This window comes from Acomys minous (assembly GCF_964271855.1).
Source record: "Acomys minous genome assembly, chromosome: 6".
Classification (NCBI taxonomy): Eukaryota; Metazoa; Chordata; class Mammalia; order Rodentia; family Muridae; genus Acomys; species Acomys minous.
Window position 1 is genome coordinate 92,198,408 of NC_140487.1, and position 20,406 is coordinate 92,218,813.

The 20,406-nt window shown below is 47.3% G+C and overlaps 1 protein-coding gene across 1 annotated transcript in view; it reads left to right on the forward strand.

Annotated features, from left to right (window-relative positions):
- The window catches only part of TRABD2B (TraB domain containing 2B), a 204,934-nt gene that overhangs the window by 133,517 nt on the left and 51,011 nt on the right, over window positions 1–20,406 (forward strand). The window lies entirely within an intron of this gene.

The following is a 20,406-nucleotide window of genomic DNA, read 5'->3' on the forward strand; positions in this document are numbered from 1 at the left end:
TCTGCCCTTGGATTCTCAAAACCCAACAGGGGACAGAAATGGATCCCACAGCGACTCCTCTCCTGACTCCAGCTGAGGTCCCCTGAGCCCCAGTTTTCTCCTTTATTGCGTGCCCTTTAGCAGGAATTTAGACTTTGGCTGGATGATAAAAGAGATAGTCCATCTGAAGGGTTCTTAACCCTGACTCAGTAATTTTGTAGGACAACTCAGTTAGTGACTAATTCTAGTTTGTGTATGTGTGTGTGTGTGTGTGTGTGTGTGTGTGTGTGTGTGTGTGTGTGTGTGTGTATGTGTGTGATCTCAAAGTTCATGTTTCAAAATGTAATTCCCTATGTGATTAGATTCGGAGTTGGAGCCTTTGAGATGAGATTACATCATGAGGATGAGGTTGTCATAAGTGAGATTAGCATGCTTGTAAAAGAAACTCCAAAGAGCTCCTTTGTCCCCACCCCCACCACCCCGTGGCTTTAGGACACAGTAGACTTTGTGAACCAAATGAAACATCACCAGACACCTAATCTTCTGTGCACACATCTTGGATTTTCAGACTCCAAAACTGTGAGCAACGAACTTCCTTTCTATGTCAGCTACTTAGTCTCTGGTGGTGGTAATGGTGGTGGTGGTGGTGGTGGTGGGGTGTGTGTGTGTGTGTGTGTGTGTGTGTGTGTGTTGTGTGTGTGTGTGTGTGGTGTGTGTTGTGTGTGTGTTGTGTATTTATGTATATATGTGTGTGTGTGTGTGTGTGTGTGTGTATTAAGTCTTAACCTCTCTATTTTTTAAGGATAGTTTGCTAGATAGATATAGAATTCCTCACCTGCGACATCTTTTACAAATAAATTGCCTTCCAGCCTTCATGACGCCTGGTGAGAAATCTGTTCTGAATTGTATTAAGCTCTGTGAGAGGTTATTTTTCTCTTGCCACTGTCAAGGTTCAGTCTTTGTCTTTAGTTTTTTAGCAGTTTTATTATTATTCATCTTATGTATCGATCTCTTTGAATGTTCCCAACTTGGAGGCCGTTGAGTTATGGGACTATTCAGGTTTTTTTTTTTCTTTTAGTGAATGAGGAATGTTTTCAGACATTACTTTTCAAAATTCTTCCTGCTTCTACCTTTAATCTTTCTTCTCATTGCACATGTTAGCACACTTATGGCGTTCCATTTTTCCCCGTTATCTTATCTCTCTTCCTCGAGGTGGATAATCTCAATTGGACGATCTTCAGCTTTACTGATTCTCTGTCCGATAAAAATATATTGAGACCCTTTCATGAAATTTTGATTTCATCAACTGAACTTTGTAACTACATACTGTTTAGTTGTTAAATGGATTTATAGATGTCTGCATATGCATATGTGTACATACATATATATGCATCATTGCTACTTTTATTGATATTCTGTATCTGGTGAGGCATCATTTTTAATTTATTTATCTTTATTTCATTTACGTTGGTGGTTTGACTGCATGTAATTCTGTGTGATGGTGGAACTGGAGTTACAGACAGTTGTGAGCTGTCGTGTGGGTGCTGGGAATTGAACCCCAGTCCTCTGGAAGAGCAGCCAGTGCTCTTATCCACTGAGCCATCTATCTTTCTAGCCCCAAGGCATCATGTTTATGCTTTAGCTTTTTTTATTTATTTATTTAATTTTATGTGTATGAGTGGTTTTTTTTTTCTGCTCTACAAACATGCCTGATGCCCACAAAGATTGAAAGAAGGCATCAGATCCCCTGGAACCATAGCTATGGATGGCTGTGAGCCACCAGGTGGGTGCTGGTAATTGACCCTGAATGTCTGAAAATCCAACAAGTACTCTTAATCTCTAAACCACCTCTCTATCCCCCAATGCCTTAGACATGATCTCTTTATTTCTTTTATAATACTTAAAATACACGATTTAAAAGTCGTTGCTTAGGAGATCGGACCTCTGTGCTTCTTCAAGAGTATTCCCGATTAACTACTTTTTTATATTTATAGGTTACGTTTTTATTATTTCTAGGGTGTGTCTACTAAATTGTGCTTGCAACTGGACATTTAAAATAATATGATGCCTCAAACCTAGAATTATAGCCCTTCCCTCATCAGAGTTTGTTGTTACTGTTGGTGGTTGGTTGATACTGTTTCATTGGTGGGCTTTCAGAGTGAGTTCTGTCATTCTCCCTTCATTGGCAATGTGTGGACATTGAAATCTCTGCTCAGTTTCGCTAATCAGTAGCTAATGGTTAGACAGAGCTGTCCTTAAATGGCTAAAGCCAGTATTCCTTCTTGAGGAGCTAAATGTGTGTGCCGGACATACATTCAACACTTACCCATGCTGTTTATAACTTTTTATTTGTCTCCCGTTCCTGTTATAGAGCCTTTGGGTTAGCCAGAGACGAGAGCCTGGAGTCATTTCAGGTCTTTCCTAAGCAATCGCAAAGCTCTGGGCAGCCCAGTGCATACACACTGCTCTCTGGATTCCCCGGAATCTTTTGGAGTTTCTCACTGCCTCTGGTTGCTTTTAACAAACACCCTGGGAAAATGCTATTTACTAAGATATTCAAGTCAGGTCAAATATAGCCTTGGAGGTGGAGGCTTCCAGAAAACCACCATTGATGTCAGATAGTGATGGTGCTCTAGGAATAGGGCTTTGAAGACATCTCTCCCTGCTTTGCCCCTTTTAGTAGCAGCCAGGCAGCTGCTTACTGTGGTTGCAGGGGTTGATTCTCATGGCTGCCGATGAGGCAGTGTGGGGAATGAAGCAAGCTGACGTGCCACCGAGCATGTTATTCTTACTGGGAGCTATTTTTCTTGATTAAATTTTTCCTGGATCGTGCAAGCCTTTGGTTCATATCCAGAGTTGTAAGAAAGGTTGATTCTGACAATTTGCCTGCTGTTCTTCTTGATTCTGAGAAGGAAGTTTTCAGAGGCCCTTAAGCCTGCCCAATAGCTCACTGGTAGCTGACCGGAGTCAAGAGGAAAAGTCGGCTTTAAGAGAACTCGAAGAAATATTACATGCCTACAGGCATGGCCACGACAGCAAGAGGCGCACGTTTCTGAAGGGTATAGTCAGGGCAGACGGGAATACAGGGGAGTGTCATTAGCAGAGGTAAGACCAGCTTGCCAGAGCTGCCTTGAGGGAAGACTGAGGGGTTCCATCTGCCAGCACCGCCTGGCACCTCAGTCAGACCTCTTCTGTTAATGCTCACCATTCTGGCCAGACCTTTAACCAAGACCTCAGCTTTCTCAGCCAAAGAGCACTCACTGCTCCAGCTGCAGGAGTCATTTTCAGGCTTTCAGTCTCAGACAATCACACCTTTGGACCCGTCAGACAGAGCCAGAGACTCATCTTAAACCAGTAAGTTACACACAGAACTGTGTTCTCCTATGCAGTGTATCCTTTCTCCTGCTGACCTGAGCACAGGACCGAGTAAACAGGTCCTTGCATCCCTCCTCCTACTATCCCCTGTGCCTGCAATCCCACCGTCACTACAACATCACTGCCTTGCCCAGGTATTTGTCCGTAAATAAGTTCAGATTTTCTGACAGTCAAGTCCCAGAAGAGCTTTTGGCCTGGAAATCAAGCCATGTTGATTCTGCCTCTTATCTTAAATGTACCCAGGACAGTGAGCATACCCCTAATTTCTATGCCTATAAGAAAAGGAAAGTCCTACTCAATAAATTTAGGAAGCTAGGGAACTCTGCCTGGGACACTTGGTTAAAGTCACTTTCTCAGAACCTAGCTCTTGTCTGTACTGATCACCCCCAAGTAGTTAACAGCAGTTTCCATATCCTGCATAGCTATCGTAAAGAGGTCAAGGAACCTGTCACTTCTCCTCCATGAATCTAGGCTTACATACACTAGGTGTTCTAATGCTGTTAGTCTCTGTTGTTGGGTACTTGGGACATCATCAGGGTTTTGGTTTTTTTGTTTTGTTTTGTTTTGTATGAGAAAAAAAATTTATTTTCAATAAAAGAAAAAATGAAAAAAGACCCAAGAAAAAAATTTTCAGAAGGTCAGGACTGACACAGATTACCTGTGCTTACATGCTTGACTTACTATTTTATTTTGACTTTACAGTAGTTTCAAAGAACATATTTTCAGTAGTAATTATTCTCTGAATTCTGTTATATTCTTGGTTTAGTTATTGTGACATGGTAGCTAGTCACAAACTAGGGCAGTATTGATGAGTCATCAGTCTCAATAAGCCATGTGATCATCAGCTTTTTTAATAGTCTTACTGTAGCCCTTTAATACGAAGCCTCTGTACATACGGAAAAATGTCACAGCTACAGTTTCTATTGCTAAGCTAAAGCTCCCTGACCGAAAGTAACCTGAGAAAGAAGGGTCTACTTCATCTTACAAGTTTGTAGTCACTCATTCAGGGAAGCGGAAACAGAAACCTGGAGGCAGGACCTGGTGCAGAGGCCACGGAGGACTGTGGCTTACTGCCTTGCTCAGTTTGTTATCTTGTAGCGCCCCTAGGTACCCACCTTGAGGGGCACATCCACATTTCATCAAGAAAATGCATTACATGCTTGGGTGGTAGGAACAGGCTTACCTAAAGGCCAGGATGGTAGGAACATTTTTCTCAGTTGAGGTTCCCCTCTTCCCAAAATGGCTCTAGCTCCCATCAAGGTAACATGAAAGTTGCCGGCACAGTAAGTATATGACAGGAAGAAGAAAGAAGGAAGATTGCAAACCTCTGAAGTTTGCTGCTCTCTTCATAACTCTAAGCTCTGCATAATCAAAAACTGAAAAGGCCTCTAAAGGTGCCACACTAATCCACCTCCCCCCCCCCCCACCCCACACAAAGGGTTGCTACTGTTTTTCACGGTCTGAGAGACTCTGGGCCTCCCCTCCCTCATGGTGAATGTCTGACTCTGGCCAGCCTGAGCCTCTCAGTTCTTACCTCCTACACTCAGCCTTCTTGGGTCTGAGCCTAGAACAGATGGAGACCGTGGATTATAAAGCAGAAACTCCAGAGGCCATGAGTTCTCAGCTAGCTCTCCGTGCCTAGAATGGTGCCAAGACACAGTTGATGATCAGTAAATGCCATCGAATGGAAGATTCATAAGTGTAGGTAAAGGATGAGAGAGAGCTAGCTTTGAAACAAGAAGCAGAGAGGGCCACCTGTTCACACCATGTTCCAGGCATGTTTTAGATTCATTTCATTCCATCATCTGCCCTGAGGGGTGGAAACAACAAACAGGGACCGAGGAAAACTACGAACTTGCATAGAGCACCCAGACAATTAGGTGGCTAGCTGGACATTTGCACCCAGGAACCTGGTGGGCAAGGGACCGGCTCTTTCCATCCTCCACTGCTTTGGCTACCAAAGTTGGAAGGGCCCTTAGAACCAGTCAGTTCACTCCCCTGGCTAACTAGGGAAGAACAGGGAACGAGCAATAGCCCTGCACAGCAGCTAGGTGGCTGGGCTACCATTCTTGGCACTTAGAAGTTGCCCAGAGCACATAGCCTGTGAGCTGACAAAGGTCCCAGAACCCAGAAGTGTGGACACATGCCCTGTGAACACACAAAGACATTCATGCTGCGCCCGCCACAGCAAAGGAGCCCCAGGCTCCTTGAAGTGTATTTTAAATCCATTCTGACTCCCCAGAAAGTCTGGTTTTGTTATTCACTCCGAACTTTTAAACTCCATGCAGTTCTGCATTTTTTCCCAAGGCCTAGGTAGGACCTGTTAATAATTGCGCTCTCCCACCGAGGCACTGGGCCACAGCCGGCTTTCTTACGTGCTGTAAAAGCCAGTCCCCCCAACTGCTGGCAAGCTCACCCCTCTCCAGATGATCAGAAGGAAAACCCCAGCACCCCAGACTCCAGCCGTGGGAAGAAGAGGCTGTCTGACTGCTTCAAAGGTGAGGACAGGTGGTCCAGCAGCGACCAGGGACAGAGCCAGGGCATGAGAGGGCTGGGGGCATGCGGCTGAGTTGGGCCCCCTGCCTCTGGCTGCTTTCTCCTCTCTCTGAGCAAACATCTCTGCAAATAAATCTCCCTTTCTTCCTTTCTCTCTCTCTTTCTCCTTTCTCTCTGGGTTACTGCTTCAGTTTCATTAGAGACTCTGGAAACATTCTTTGGGCTCAGCTGAGATATATAATGCGGAGAACAGAGATTTACTTCATAACCCACAAACTATTAAAAATATTAGTGTCCCCCAGAGAGGCTGTCTTAAAGATCTCTGCTCCCTTTCTGCCGCCCTCTCCCCCTGGTTCCCAGTGCCAACAATAATGCAGGCGGACTGGTTGGAGCCATTTCCTTGAAAGAAAATAAAGAAGAGATAACAGACCTCGGAGAAACCTCTCTTTGTGCCTGAGTAACATCCGTCATCCTGTATGTCTAGTGCGAGCTTTGCACTCATCAAAGCCCCTTTCACCACCAAATATCTTGTCTGATCTCAAAGGCGTGCAGGGCAGGGTCACGTCCCCTTTTGTTGAGAGGAGAAATTAAGGTTCAGGAGAAAGGAGGTGATTTAGCTTTGAGGCAAAGCTGGGATTAGAACCCAGTTCCTTCTGATTCCCAGCCTATGAATCATTTTTTAAAAACTAAAACCTATTTTAATTATTACTTAGATAAAGATTATTGTAAAATAGAAAATTATAAGCTAATCACTAGCTACTTTCAATTAATTAATTTATCTTTGTGTGTATGTGTCTAATCATTAGCTACTTTTAATTCATTTATTTATTTTATATTTGATGTGTGTGTGTGTGTGTGTGTGTGTGTGTGTGTGTGTGTGTGTTTGTGTGTGTGTGTGAACAGGAGGGGGGAAGGGGGAGGAGAGAGAGGAGATAACCTTGGGTATTGGTACTCACTTTCCACCTTGCTTGAGCCAGGGTCTCTCTCTTGTCAGTTGCTTCTGCATACTCCATGCTTGCTGGCATGCAAGGATTCTTCTGTCTCCACCTTCCATCTTGACATAAGAGCACTGGGATTACAGATATGAGCCACTGTACTGAGCTTTACATGGGTTCTAGGGATTCAGGTTGAGTTCCTTGGGTTTGCACAGCACTGAGCCATCTCCCCAGCCCACTGGGTACTTTAAAATGTATTTTCTTTTTCTTTGACACATAGTAATTGTACATATTTATGAGATTATATTGTAATATTTCCATACCTGTACGCTATGTGTATGATCAGATCAGGGTAACTGGTCCGTTGTCACATATCTCCGACATTTTTTTTTTTGCTCATTCATTTGTTTATTTAGGAGAATGTCATGTTCCATGGAGCATATGTAGAGCTCAGAGGACAACTTGTGGGAGTTGGTTCTCTCTTTCTACCATGTATGTCCTGGGGAGGGAGCTCACTCTGTCAGGCTTAGAACCAAACACCTTTACTCTCTGAGCCACCTCACTACACACCTCAGGTGTGTGTGGGTGTGTGTGGGGGGGTGTGTATGTGCGTGTTTGTGAGTGTGTGTGTGTGTGTGTGTGTGTGTGTGTGTGTATGTGCATGTTTGTGCGTGTGCATGTGCATGCGTGTGTGTGTGTGTGTGTGTGTGTGTGTTTGAAGAACATTTTAAATATTTTCTGCTAATTATTTAGAGTTTTCAGTTAGTCATTAGCTGACCCACTGACCACTCTCCAGCCCTCCCTCCCTCACACTTCTTTCACTAGGTCAGTTCTTCAGTTTTCACATAAAAGTGAGGACATGTGAGTTTGCCTTTCTGTGCCTGGTTTATTTCTTCAATAAAATGCCTAATAGTTCTCTCCGTGTTATTACAAATGACAAAATTTCACTCTTTTTTTTTTATGTCCAGATATTCACTGTGTATAAATAACACGTTTGCTTATCTGTAGACATCCAGGTTGAGTCTCTGTCTTGACTACTGTGAATAGCATGTCAGTGAACATGTGCAGATGTCTCTTCAGCATAATGGTTTCATTTCCTTTGGACATATACCCAGTAGTGGCATGGCTGGATCATGTGTTTCCCATTTGCCGGGGAACTTTTGTACTGTTTTCCATAATATCTGTGCTAATTTACATTCCCACCAACGAATATGACAAGCCTTGCACACAAGCATCTGTCTTTTTTCTTTTTGATAGTCAGTCTACACAGAGTGGGTGATAGTTCATTCTGATTTTGACACATTTGCCTGATCACAAATAATGTTCAGGTTTTAGGGTATGGCTTTTCTCATACAAGTGGATCCATGAAGTTGATTCTTCTCTTGAAAGCAACGCCAGGTCCATAAGTAACCCCTGACCCCCTCTGTCCTGATTACTTGGCTGTGGGTCTAGTATTGAATGTCATGATAAGTAACTTATTTGTTCTTTGTTCACCAACGAAGTATTGAGGAGAGGCACTGAGCCCGACACACTTTGGGACTAGGAGGCAGGATGTGAGGTTAGTGAGGGCGAGCTGCTGCTGCCTTCAGGGAGGACTCACCTAGGATGAAGCCATTATGGGACACAAGGTGAAGCTCCCAAAACAAAACAAAACAAAACAACAGTTAAAAAAAGAGAGAGAGAGAGCACAAAAAGATTCCTAGCCAGACAAGACAGAGATTCTGGAGTTCTGTTCAGATGTGATTTCTAAAGATGAACAGAAAGGAGAGGCGTGGAACAGGGTTGAAGTGAAATAGGGAAGCAAGTTCAAGGTCAAGAAGCTAAAGAAGACCTGGCATTTTGACAGATCCACCAGGAATCCGAGTATGCTTGCGACATGACCATGGGGTAGCCAGTGACAAGAGGCAAAGCCACCTTCTCCGATGCTCAGAGCCAAAGTTGACTTTATCCTAAGGACAGTGGGACGCAACACAGGACTTGTGGTTGAGAGTACTCTGTGTAGTGTCTTAGTCTGATGCATGAACTGACTTGTGGGATGTTCAGTGAATGTCCTGTGGATGCCTACATCCCAGACTGGGTCTTCAAACTGATGGAGATGGAAGCGCAGGAGTTTAGGGATAAGGAATATGGAGGGCAGAGAGGCTGCCAGGAAGATGAGGAGTCTGGAAAAGTGGTGGATTGAAGGCATGGGGGAGCGGAGCGTAAGTTGGGAATCCATCACAGTGGTAACTGAGAGGGTGGAGAAGAAGTTGACCTCTAGACCACAGCATCTGTGGTGTTGACATTGCACGCCCCGCCCCCTAAAGCATGTTAAAAGCTCCCTTCCCAGAGTTAGCCATAACAGGGCATTTAGAAGGCCTTAGGGTCTGCACCCTCTGAGGAGACTGGGAGATATTGTGTCTTCCTCTTCCTCTTTCACTTCTTTTAGTTTCTGGCCATGACACGAACACTTAGCTGTACCACACTGTCCCACCATTGTCATCTGACACCCACACCAGAGACCCAAAGCCAGCAGTTATCCCTCGTCACAGTTGAAATTCTTCAAAGCTATGAAGCAAAACCGGGCCCTTTTTCTGAGTTACTCGAGTATTTTGTTAGAGTAATTGTGAGAATCGACAAACACACGCCCAATTGAGTGTGAACTCTAACATCTCAGCTCACTTAAATGACCTTTGAAGTGGCTGTTCCCAATAGTGATGACCTAGGGCAACCATTTTTTAAAAATCCTCCCTATTAATAATGATGAGGAGGCATATCTCACTGTAGCCAAAATATAGGTGGCTGTTCCTTCCTGAACCCAGCTCCTCTTCTCAGAACATGGAGAGTGACTGTGGGAGTGATTTTTATGAATCATTCCCAGCTTGGATTGTCCTCCATTTCCTTCAGAACTGAGAAACCTCAACCACACCACAACAGAGTGGTAGCTGAGAAGTCAGGAGAGGGAAATGTTTCTGCACCCTTCAGCAGAAGGATTGGCTGGCTGTCTCTACCCCCAGAAGCTTCATGTCACCACAATCTAAAGTTCACATGCGCAATATAGAGACTAACAAACTTGCTGTGTGCCCTATAGCAGCTGGGCATGAGCTGGACCCTGGAGCCAGGAGGTCCCACTGCAGATGGAACAGGTGCAGACGCTGCCTGGTAGGTGGAGAGCTGAAGCCCTTCCTTGGTGCTACCTACACATTTCCCCGGTCTTGTCACATTCTTGGAACCCCCAGGCAGCATCAGGAGAACTTGTTGGTGCTGCCTGCTTCACATTCCTACCAGCTGGAGGCTAACACTGGAAAGGCTGAGATGAGTGAGATGGGAGAGGAGGCCCTAGCGGGAGCCCCTGGCACACTCCCCTCACCACCCTGTAGATGCAGCCTCCCCACCCCCTCTTGCAGGAAGCAGAGGAGGCCTGGAGGGTCCATGCTTTACTCAGCTTTGCCCAGTCTCCCAGCATGTGACAGTCACTGCAGGAACCCTGCAGGAACCAAGTACTTTCTAGAGGGACCTAAAGGGTCTCTTCCATCTGGTGTTTCTCAACTGCACTTTAATTCTGAACGCGCTTCTACAAACAGCACAAACAACTCAGATGGTGATCTTTTATATAGGATTGTTTTAAAATAAATTACGTCAAATGCACAATGTGAGTAAGGTTTACTTTAAATAAATTGGCATGAATTAAATCACAACCAAACTTGATAGCAAGATTAAACTGTTCTTTTCTCTTCTCTTATCACAATGAACCCTGTTGCCAACACTCCAGCCTGGTGCCTCTGCCCTGGAGCCCACTCAGGTCACTTCAAGCCACACAGGTTATTTGACTTATTTAAACTTCATGTGGTGTTCCAGCCAAGACTCAGCTAAAGTCCTGGACCTCGTTCATCTTGCCGAGAACCAGTGCTGGTGTGTTACTAAATGGTTCTTGAGCATCTATCAACTGCTGAGCACCAGGAGCACACATTGATCTCTGTTCTCTTGGAATCTCTGACTTCCCCCTATTGAACAAGAAACCAAAGAGCCCAATGCCTCCCAGAAAGTTAACTGATGGAGGCACAGCCTGCACCCTCCAGCCCAACGGCCTCACACTGTTATAACCCCCAGAGAATCTCTTCTCCTTAAGAAATAGAAAAGGCAGCTGCATTCAGGGAACCCAGCAACTTCCTCCCAATTAGTACACACTGAAGAAAGCACAGACAGTGGTACCACAGTGTCTTTCTGAACTGGCTGAGTGTTGAGAGCTTTATCCAGGACCACTGGGTTCAGCACTTGCGGGCTCAGAGTTCAAACCCAGAGATCCACGAATTCATCCATGCAAATCCATGAAAAAAAGATGTTCAGCCTAGGCGTGTGCCCACCTGGTGGTCGGTGTGATAGGAGAAACTTCAGCTTGGTATGAAAAGGCAGAGGCCTCGGAGAACTTGTGAGTAGTAAACTGGCTTTATGTATGGTGGGCATATGCCTATATGTATACATATACATATGTGTGCATGTGTGTGCGTAGGTATGAAGGCTAGAGGCCAGTCTCGGGTGTCATTCTTCAGGAGATGTCGGCCTTTTTTTTTTTTTCTTCCTGAGGAAGCATGCTTACTAGGCTAGGCAGGCTGGCCAGTGAGCCCAGGGATCTGACTGTCTCTCCTTATCCAACACTGCGATTACAAGTGCCTGCCACTGAGCCTGGCTTGTAAACGGATTTCTCAGAACTCCGAGGTGTGTGAGAAGTGAACATAAAGAAAGTAGCATCAACTCATAAAGATGAGGAGGTAGTAGGGTGCCACAAAGGGTTTCAAACCAAGCTAGTGCAGCCCGGGTATTGCTATCAGCCAGTCATCCGAATGGTGATAGGTTTCGGCTTTCTTACTCCAAGCTTCACTGTCTAGTGTTTATAAGCTGGGTACCTCATACTTGATGCAGATGTGGCAGTGCCTTGGGGGACACCAGCAGGTCAGTCTTCATTCCTGCTTACGTTCCATGCAGCAAAGGCAGCCAGTTCCTTCTTTCTCTTCCCACAGCTCCTGCTCACCTAGCAGCCTTGGAAAAGCCACTCGTGGGGTGAAACTGGGCTGGCCCCTCAGTTTTCTCACAGAGTCCGCTCGCCTGGCTAGAGCCTCCTCCAGGAGTAAGGCATTCCTAATCACAGGAGCTGGGGGCCTTGCCTGGCCTAGGGAGGGTGTGAGCCTGGCTCCCTGGGCCTTTTACAGACTGTTTATGATGTGCCGCTGCGGTAACTGCCCATGATTAGCCACTCTGCAGGCCACTCAGGGCCAGGTACAATGGAACAAACAGAAGGAGAGGAACTGTTAAAGGGTCCGGCGCTTCAAATGTCACCCTCAGTGATTCCCCCCGCACCTGCACGCAGCTTCTTGATTTCCAGGTGCCTCTCTCCCATACAGTCTTTTCTCTGTCCACGTCTTCTGCTGCCAACGTGTTAGAGACATGGACTCAACAAGGTATGGCCTTAGGAGTCAGGTAGAAGTCCCGCTCACCCCGCTCGCCAGGTGATCCTTGTGCCTGGGCAAACTGCTGCAGTGTGCTGGGCCTCAGCTTCCTCTTTGTAGAGTGGGCACAACAGCCCCACCCACCCATTGGTGACAATAAGATTGCTGGGTGATCATATTTGACCATGTCCCCTTGATGGGGAGGCCCGGTGGCACTCAGGGGAAGGATAGCAGTCTATCAAGAAGAGGCTTGATACCCTATGATCATATACAGGGGGAGGAGGTCCCCCTCAGTCACTGTCATAGGGGAGGGGAATAGGGTGAAAGCAGGAGGGAGAGAGGGAGCAATATGAGGATACAAGGGATGGGATAACAATTGAGATGTAATATGAATGAATTAATTAAAAAAATAAATTGAAAAAAAAGATTTCTGGGTGAGAACCAATGTGTCACAAGGTGGGTGGCCAGGGATGGTAGCATTACAGGAGTTCAGAATTTAGTCAGCACAATGCTGGGTGGAGCTGGAATCCTCATCAGTCATCCCCCCCTCCACAACCCTGCCTTTGCAGAATGGAGAAAATTAGTCTATGGGTGTCTGTTGCTTACAGCAGTGGGTCTACCCTGACATTGCCTCCCTAAGTGAAGGTGGGGCAAGTGGGAGGCTGTGTGATCATGGGTTTCTTGGGGTCTGGGATATCATCGCTCCCCATTACAGCAAAGGCTGGGGTAGAGGGTGCTTCTTTTTCCTGTATTCCTTGATTCTGCTCCCAGCCTGGGGATCCATGTCCAAGTGTCCTAGTATGCTGAGTGACTTACTTGTGTCATGATTCATAGCAACCCTATAAGATTGGTACAAGTCACCAGGAGAATTGATTTCCGGGCTCAGGAAGGGTAAGGGAGTTGCCAGCCTGCCTCCCAAGACCAGAACAGACACAATCTCTGCCATTCCCTGAAAGCTATTCACATTAGCAGACGTCTGAGACCTTCCAAACAGAGAGAGGGTGTTAATGTAGTGTCACCATGCCGCAAGCTGGCCCAGGTAGAGCCCTGATTCCTGGAGCCTCTCAACGATCACCCTGTGCAACTTCCCAGAAGAAGAGTGTTCTGAGATGGGTGACTTGATTCCTCATGCTGGGCTGTGTCCATGCCTTGTGGAGAGACAGAGGGTGAGCCTAAAAGCAGGTCTCTTCCAGCTGTCAGCAGCCTTGGTGCTGATCCTCTGAGGCCATCACTGCTTACCTGCACAGCTGGATGAAGCCTTACCCCTGCCCCACATCCATTCTTAGTCTGCAGGGAGACTGTGCCTCTCTCTTCCAGAGGCATCATCTCCACCAGCTCTATCTGCCTCAGAAAAAAAGCACATACTTGGTCTTTTGAACCAAGCCTATCTACCAAGAAGGCTTTGCCAGCTGAAGGCACCAGCACACTCCCCGTCAGCCAAAGAATTATAAACAGGGGCTGGCGTTCTGGGGCAAGGAGGCCAGGCAAGGTGAGAAGGCCTGCCTCAGCAGACACATAGCATGACTGGCAAAGCTCCAAGGCTTCCCCATACCCCAAAGCCTGCAGTTCCAGTCAGTGACCCTGGCATGACCCTGCTAGGGCAGTGAGGCCCTCATTCTCACTTAGAAGTGAAGTCAAGGCAGCTTTGCTATACATTGCCCCCAAGAATGTGCTGACGGTGCAGCAGCTCGGCTGGCTTTCCACTGCCTGTTTCTTCTGCACATCTAGGGACCATCCTTTTGCCTTCTGAGTCTGCACCAGGACTCCAGACCACAATGTAGGGCAGCTCAGGGGACTCAGGAACGAAGACAAGACTTTGTCACACCAGTGGCTCTGCTGGGTCAGGCCGGTGCTCTCTCCGGCTTCCTGCAGGCCTGACCAACACCATGTCTCTGCCGCTCTTCCATCCAGGTGAGGAAGAAATCTAGCCCCAGGATGAGAGGCCTTCAAGGAGCGTGCCCAAGACGAGGTTCTAAGGGCGTGGTGTAGGAGGCACTCCCCTTGTAGGGGGCATGCTGCCTGGGGCCACAGCCCTTCCAGCAAGACTTCCAAGATGGGGGTAGTGCTCCATCATAGGCACAAGTCAGTCGTATTGTTATCGGCAGCAGATATCGGAGCCTGGAGGCCATGAGGTCAGATCTCGACGTTCTTGTGTTCTGGAACAAAGAACTGGGCAGAGACACACGAGTAATGATAGAAGAAGAGAGAGAAAGAGAGAAAACCGCTTTCCAGGACGGAAGTAGACCAGCGCTACAGAAGCCTCACAGGCTCTATAGCTCTCGGCCGTGAGAATTCCGACTCTTTTACTCGGTGCCCACCTGCCTTCCGCAGGCCTTCCTGAACACGCAGCCCTTGGCTGGGGTTCCCAGTCTTTCCTCAGCTGTTGGTTCCTATTATGTGGTGATCACAGTGCCTGTCTCAGCTCTTGCGCCTCTCTCTCCCACCACAGTTTTGTTAGTCCTCAAAGTCTGTCATCCTACCCCTCTTCTGTCACATCCATCCCCCATCTGCTGATGTAAGGGCAGGGGAAGGAGTCTCACAGCTCTGTGTGGCCATTCAACTTCCGCGTATTTCCTCGTCTTTAAGGTGAGGCCTTGGTAACACCTGTTAAAAAGAACATGAGTACAGCATGCGTGACACAACCTGCAAGAAAGATACCCCATTTTACTGAAGAGAAAAAAAAACCCTTCACCGTGGACTAGCATCCAAATCCAAGGCCCCTGACTGAGCCAGTGAACAACAAAGTCAGACTGAACCCTAGTCATTCCTCTAGGTCAGAGCTTTTCAAAGTTCACCCACTCATAATACCTTTACACTGAGATATTTTTACATAAGCCATGGTTGGTATCTGGGTATATAAAATAGATACACAAACCAGGCATGTACTGACAACACGAAAGATTTATATATTCTATATATGAGTGTTCTGCCTGCATGTATGTATGTATGCGCACCACATGTGTGCCTGATGTCCCTGGAGTCCAGAAGAATGTGTCAGATGGCCTGGTACTGGAGTTCCATGGACGGTTATGAACCCCCACGTGAATGCTGGGAACTGAACCCGCGTCCTCTGCAAGAGCAACAAGTGTTCTTAGCCAGTGACCCTTCTCTCTAGCCCCAGGAATTTGCTTTACAGCAAGTCTTTGGTAAGTCTGTTGTTTGCTAGGGATGAGCGCACATCTGCACCACGAGATGGATGCGCTTGTTTATTTTTAACAAAGAATTAAATCTTGGCTGAGTACTTGCCTCTGCTGGAAATACAGCATCTTCAACATTCTCCAGGGCTGGACGGATGCTTTGGTCTCATACTCATCCATTCAAGAATGCAGCTGTGCATCAATACATACTACAAAACGACAAGAGTGTGCTAAGGGCCATTTCAGAAACTGTTGAAAATTCTCTCTTGATTCCAAGACAAAATTTATTTAATGATAATTTTTATGAAACTTGAATCAGCCGTGTAAGTAATTTTAAATTTATTTTAAAAGATAATTATTTTTTTAAAAAAGATCTGTTAATGTGATACCTCCACGCTGAGGAATGGTAGCAGGAGAAAACTGTAAAGCCTTTGTTTCTAGCATTAACCCATGGGGCCTCTATGAGAGCAGAAAACTGTGTGCGGGCAGCAAATCCTCTCCAGTTCATCCCATGCAGCCACCTGCGTCTTCATCTGAGGAAAGGGTTTTCAGGTGGCATTTATTAGCATTGCATAGCATGACATGTACAGTACAGGGTGCCGCTTTGTGTTCAAAACTGAGTCTGCCATAAGTGCCCATACCCATGATGTAACATAGGCCAACACTGCCAGAGACATGTCAGGTTAACCACACATTTGATTTCTTGAATAAGTTTTGGTCACTGCCGATTCAGGAATCTTTTACTGTTGCCAATGTGTTTGTGTGTGTGTGTGTGTGTGTGTGTGTGTGTGTGTGTGTGTGTGTGTGTGTGTGTCCACATCTAGTTACATAACAGAACATGGAGTTGTGACCCACAATCTAAGAAGGTGGGTACCAGCTGACCCTAACTCCCTCACTCCCAAGGACAAAGTTCAGCTCAGTGAGTGATGGGCTGTGAGGTGCCTGCTCAAGTCTGAGACAGCTAGATATCTGCCCTTCATCCCAGGGCCAGAAGGCCAGCTAATGGCAGCCTCTGGGGTTCACAGATGCCCAGAGCCAAGACTGAGAGCTCCATACTCACAGCTGGCTCATAGAGATGTGAGAGAGGAAGAATATACTGAGAGAAGTGATGCCATCAAGCCTCTAGGGGTGTGTGTGTGTGTGTGTGTGTGTGTGTGTGTGTGTGTGTGTGTGTGTACAGTTATGAGTTGTGAGATGGTGAGAGTGTTCATGTCTGGACATGCCCCAGTAGCGGGCTGTGGAAGGCCTCAGGAAGAGTTTCATGTCTGCATGGGATGGCGTACTTGCGCATGGTAAGAGTGTTTACACGGAGGTGCGCATGCCTCAGGCAGTGCTTGGCTGGGCAGTGAGGTTAATTGCATTTTCTCATTAGGTGAGAGTCAGTCAGCGATGCCTCCTCCTTCCAAGCCAGTGAATGTTTGCCTCCTCGGATATCTACATCCGCTGCTTTAGAAGAGGGGTAATGACAAAGTGAAGAGGAAGAGGTGGTGAGAGGTGGGGTGGCCTAGAGAAGGACCGACCGACGGACAACGAGTATCTGTGGCCACAGATCTCCCCGGCCTTTCCAGAATATCAGAGTGCAGATGAGTTCTGGGGAGCCATAGGCCAGACCGAGATAGACAGGTAGGCTCGTGTTTCATGTAAGAGCCAAGGATGTGCTGGGCTGTTAGGACATGGAGATGGGCCTCAGCCCTCTGAAGGTACACTGCCAGCCTAACTCCATGCCCTGAGCTCTGAGGCCATTGATTCCTGTTTTCCCAGCCTGATCCCTGCTACTGAGGGGCTTACCATATCCCAAATAGCCCAGGATTTTACATCTTGGTGAGCACGTGAAAGAGGTGAATAGGTTCACCTTAACTGTGCAGGTGAATGCCAACCTTGATTGCTGGTGTGAGTCTCAGCCCCATCTCCCTACTCCATAGCACAGAACCTTCTACAGAACAGCCACAGGGGCAAGCAGCCACTGCCTGTCTAACCACGGCCTGGCTAGTCACTTTCTGGCTAGCTACCTGCTTAGCACCATCATGTGAAAATGACCACTGAAATGGCTAGGGCACTTCTGGAAGAGCCAACGGGAACTTTCAGCACAGGGCTGAGTTTGTACAGGTGGGGAGGGACTGTCTAAAAGAAATCAATAAAGCAAATGCCAGCCCACAATGAGGGCAGAGTGGGGAGTGGGAGAGTGCCCAAAGACCCAGGAGAAAAGAGAGAGAGAGAGAGAGAGAGAGAGAGAGAGAGAGAGAGAGAGAGAGAGAGAGAGAGAGAGAGAGAGGAGAGAACTTCAAGGTCAAAACCTGCAGTTTGACCTTGGCAAGTTGTTCAACCTCTCTGGACTTTAGTGCTGTTGTCTTGAAAACCAGTGTTGTTTCCCCAGATTTGGCAAGCAGAAGTGTGTAGAGTGGAGACAGGCTTGAGACCAGCTGGGTAGGAGGAAGAGGCTAGCCTGGCTGGAGGAAGTTGTGGGGAAGGGCAGCCCATAAACAGCAGGTTGGCCTGCCCAACATTCAGATCTTGCTGAGAGCTTCCCACTTCTCCTTTCCATTTTTTCCTCCCCATCAGACACTCTTTCCTGGGGGCCTCACTAGCCAAGTGGGGAGCAGACTGGTCCACAGCTCATTCGACAGACCCATCACTGCAGAAAGTGTCTGAACAAACTTCCTCGTGCTCTGTGACCTTAGCAACTCCTTCCCTCTCTGAGCTTTGTAAGATGAGCAGCTGTTGGTGTTCCACACATCTTGCTCTTCCCTGGGTCCTAACTCTGAAAGGATAGAGCCTGCCACAGGGGTACAGCTTTGCATTAAAAAGACCAACAATGGTGATGAAATGTGATGCTAAGAGTATCGTTCATTCATTCATTCATGAGACACAGGGCATGTTTTCAGTGCCAGGACTACAGGTGCGCTTATAAATGGAAATCACTAGGCTTCCTCCATCATGGGAGGTCTTTCTTTCTGGAAGGTGACACAATAACGTAGGAGACAAGTAACTACTAGAATGTGTTTAAAGATACAAAAGAAAGATGGCAGAGAAAATGGTGCTAGGAGTACCTAGGAAGGGGTCCATATAGGGAAAATAAATGCCATCGGGAGAGATTTTTGTTCTGTGGCTCCATGGAGAGGTTGCCAGGCACAGATATCTCCTGTGCCAGTATATTCCAAGGTCCCTGGTCTACACTGCAGAGAACAGCACTGTGTCCAAGCCCACCTCAGAATTTTATCTGCCCGCAGATTCCAGGGCTGGAAAGAAGGAGGCGGGCATCCCTGAGCACTGATTAACTTTCAAGTTACTCTGTCACGCTGGGTGCCACTGAAGTTTTAGCAAGTCTCCCGGGATCCCAGGCAGCCTCAGCTTCAGCCTGAAAGAACTATTAAGATCCAATCAAAACAAATAAAGTCAAATCCAGGAAAGCGACGTGTTTGTGACTGCAGACCAAACACTCGGGATATTCATACAGAAACCCAGCACCGCACTTCTTGCAGAGATTCCTTACTGCTCTGGCATGGATGGACCCATCCGTACCAGGAACCTCCTCTCCAAGGCCCAGAGCCATGGTACATCGCCAGGGCCCAGCTCTGGGCTCAGCAGAGACTTGTGGTGACAAAGAGAACAGGCAATTCCATAGACGCATCACAGGGGGGTGTCTGAGCATGTGTTCCCATGACGTGTGGCCAGGCTGGCAGCGAGGAGAACCCTGCCCATGGACATCAGGAGTGGAAAAGGCAGGCCTTAGAGCACATGACCCAACAGAATCAGAAGCCTGGTGTGGTGTACACACCTGGGATCCCATCACCAGGGTGGCCGAAGCAGAGGGATCATGGATTTGAGAACATATAATGAGACTGTCTCAAAAAACTGAAGGAAAAAGGAGGACAAAAAGAGCAGAAGGACAAAGAGGAGAAGACAGAAGACTGTAAGTCAGTGGCTTTCAACCTTCCTGATGCTGCAACCCTTTAATACATTTCTTCATGTTCTGGTGACCCCAAACCACCGTATTTCATTGCTACTGTTATGAGTCATAATGCAGGATACTTGATATGTGACTCCTGGGGGCGGAGCAGGGCTGGGGGTCATGACCCACAAGTTGAGGACCACTGCTCCAAATCATAAGCCCTCCAAAGACACTGAATGAGGATACTAGCCTGCATCATCTCCAGGCAACAGAGCCCCAGTGGGTCGAGCTAAGATGCAAGCCTCTACTTACGACTAGATACCCAGGCATAGTTCTCCACACCCAAATGAAACAATTGAAAGCTAGGACAATGCTAAGGAGAGGCATGGTCATCCCTGTTGCTGAGAGCTCTCTGGTCTTTCCCTGCCACCCTACGTGGCTATAGTGAATATTTGACGCTTCGTGTGGTTTTCCTCATGGATCCGTGGAAGTGAAATAAAGGAAGGAAATCATCAGCAATAGCAGAGATACCAGCCAATTCTTAAAAAGTTCAGAGCAGCCAGCAAGGAGGCCACAGAGCCCCCAGCAGCCTGCGGGGTGCTAAGTACACCGGCCCTGTTGGAGGCTAGCCTGCTGGGTGCTAAGTGCACCGGCCCTGTTGGAGGCTAGCCTGGAGCAGCTGTTCTCTCCACATGCTCAGCATCTCTTCTTTGGCTCTGCCTGCCTCCCTGCTTTCTTCTGCAAGCTTCCCAGAGTCCTCCTAGATGGTCGCTGGCCTCCTGTGCCTGCCCTGAAGTCCTGCAAGCCCTCCTTCCCTCTTGCCTCAGCCCCCCAAGCACGGCTCAAAGGCCCCTTGTGCCTGCTGAGGCCACACTGCCTGCACACAGAGCTGGTCTCTTACCTCATAAACGGCTAATTTGTTACATATTTTCTGACACTGTAAATGGGAGAACAAAGGCCTTTTCTCTCTCATATTTTTGTTCAATTATGTTTGTGGGGGAACCTGATCCCCTTCAAAGAGGGAGCTGAGGCTGCTGGTATGGAGGCCTCCTAAGGCTAGCTGACATGCTCCTGAGCCAGCAGCCCACAAGGATGAGGCCTGCTAGGCCTGGGTGCCAAGAGCATGTCGGGGAAGGAGGTAATAGGAATGACCGGGAAAGCAGCTGCCAGGC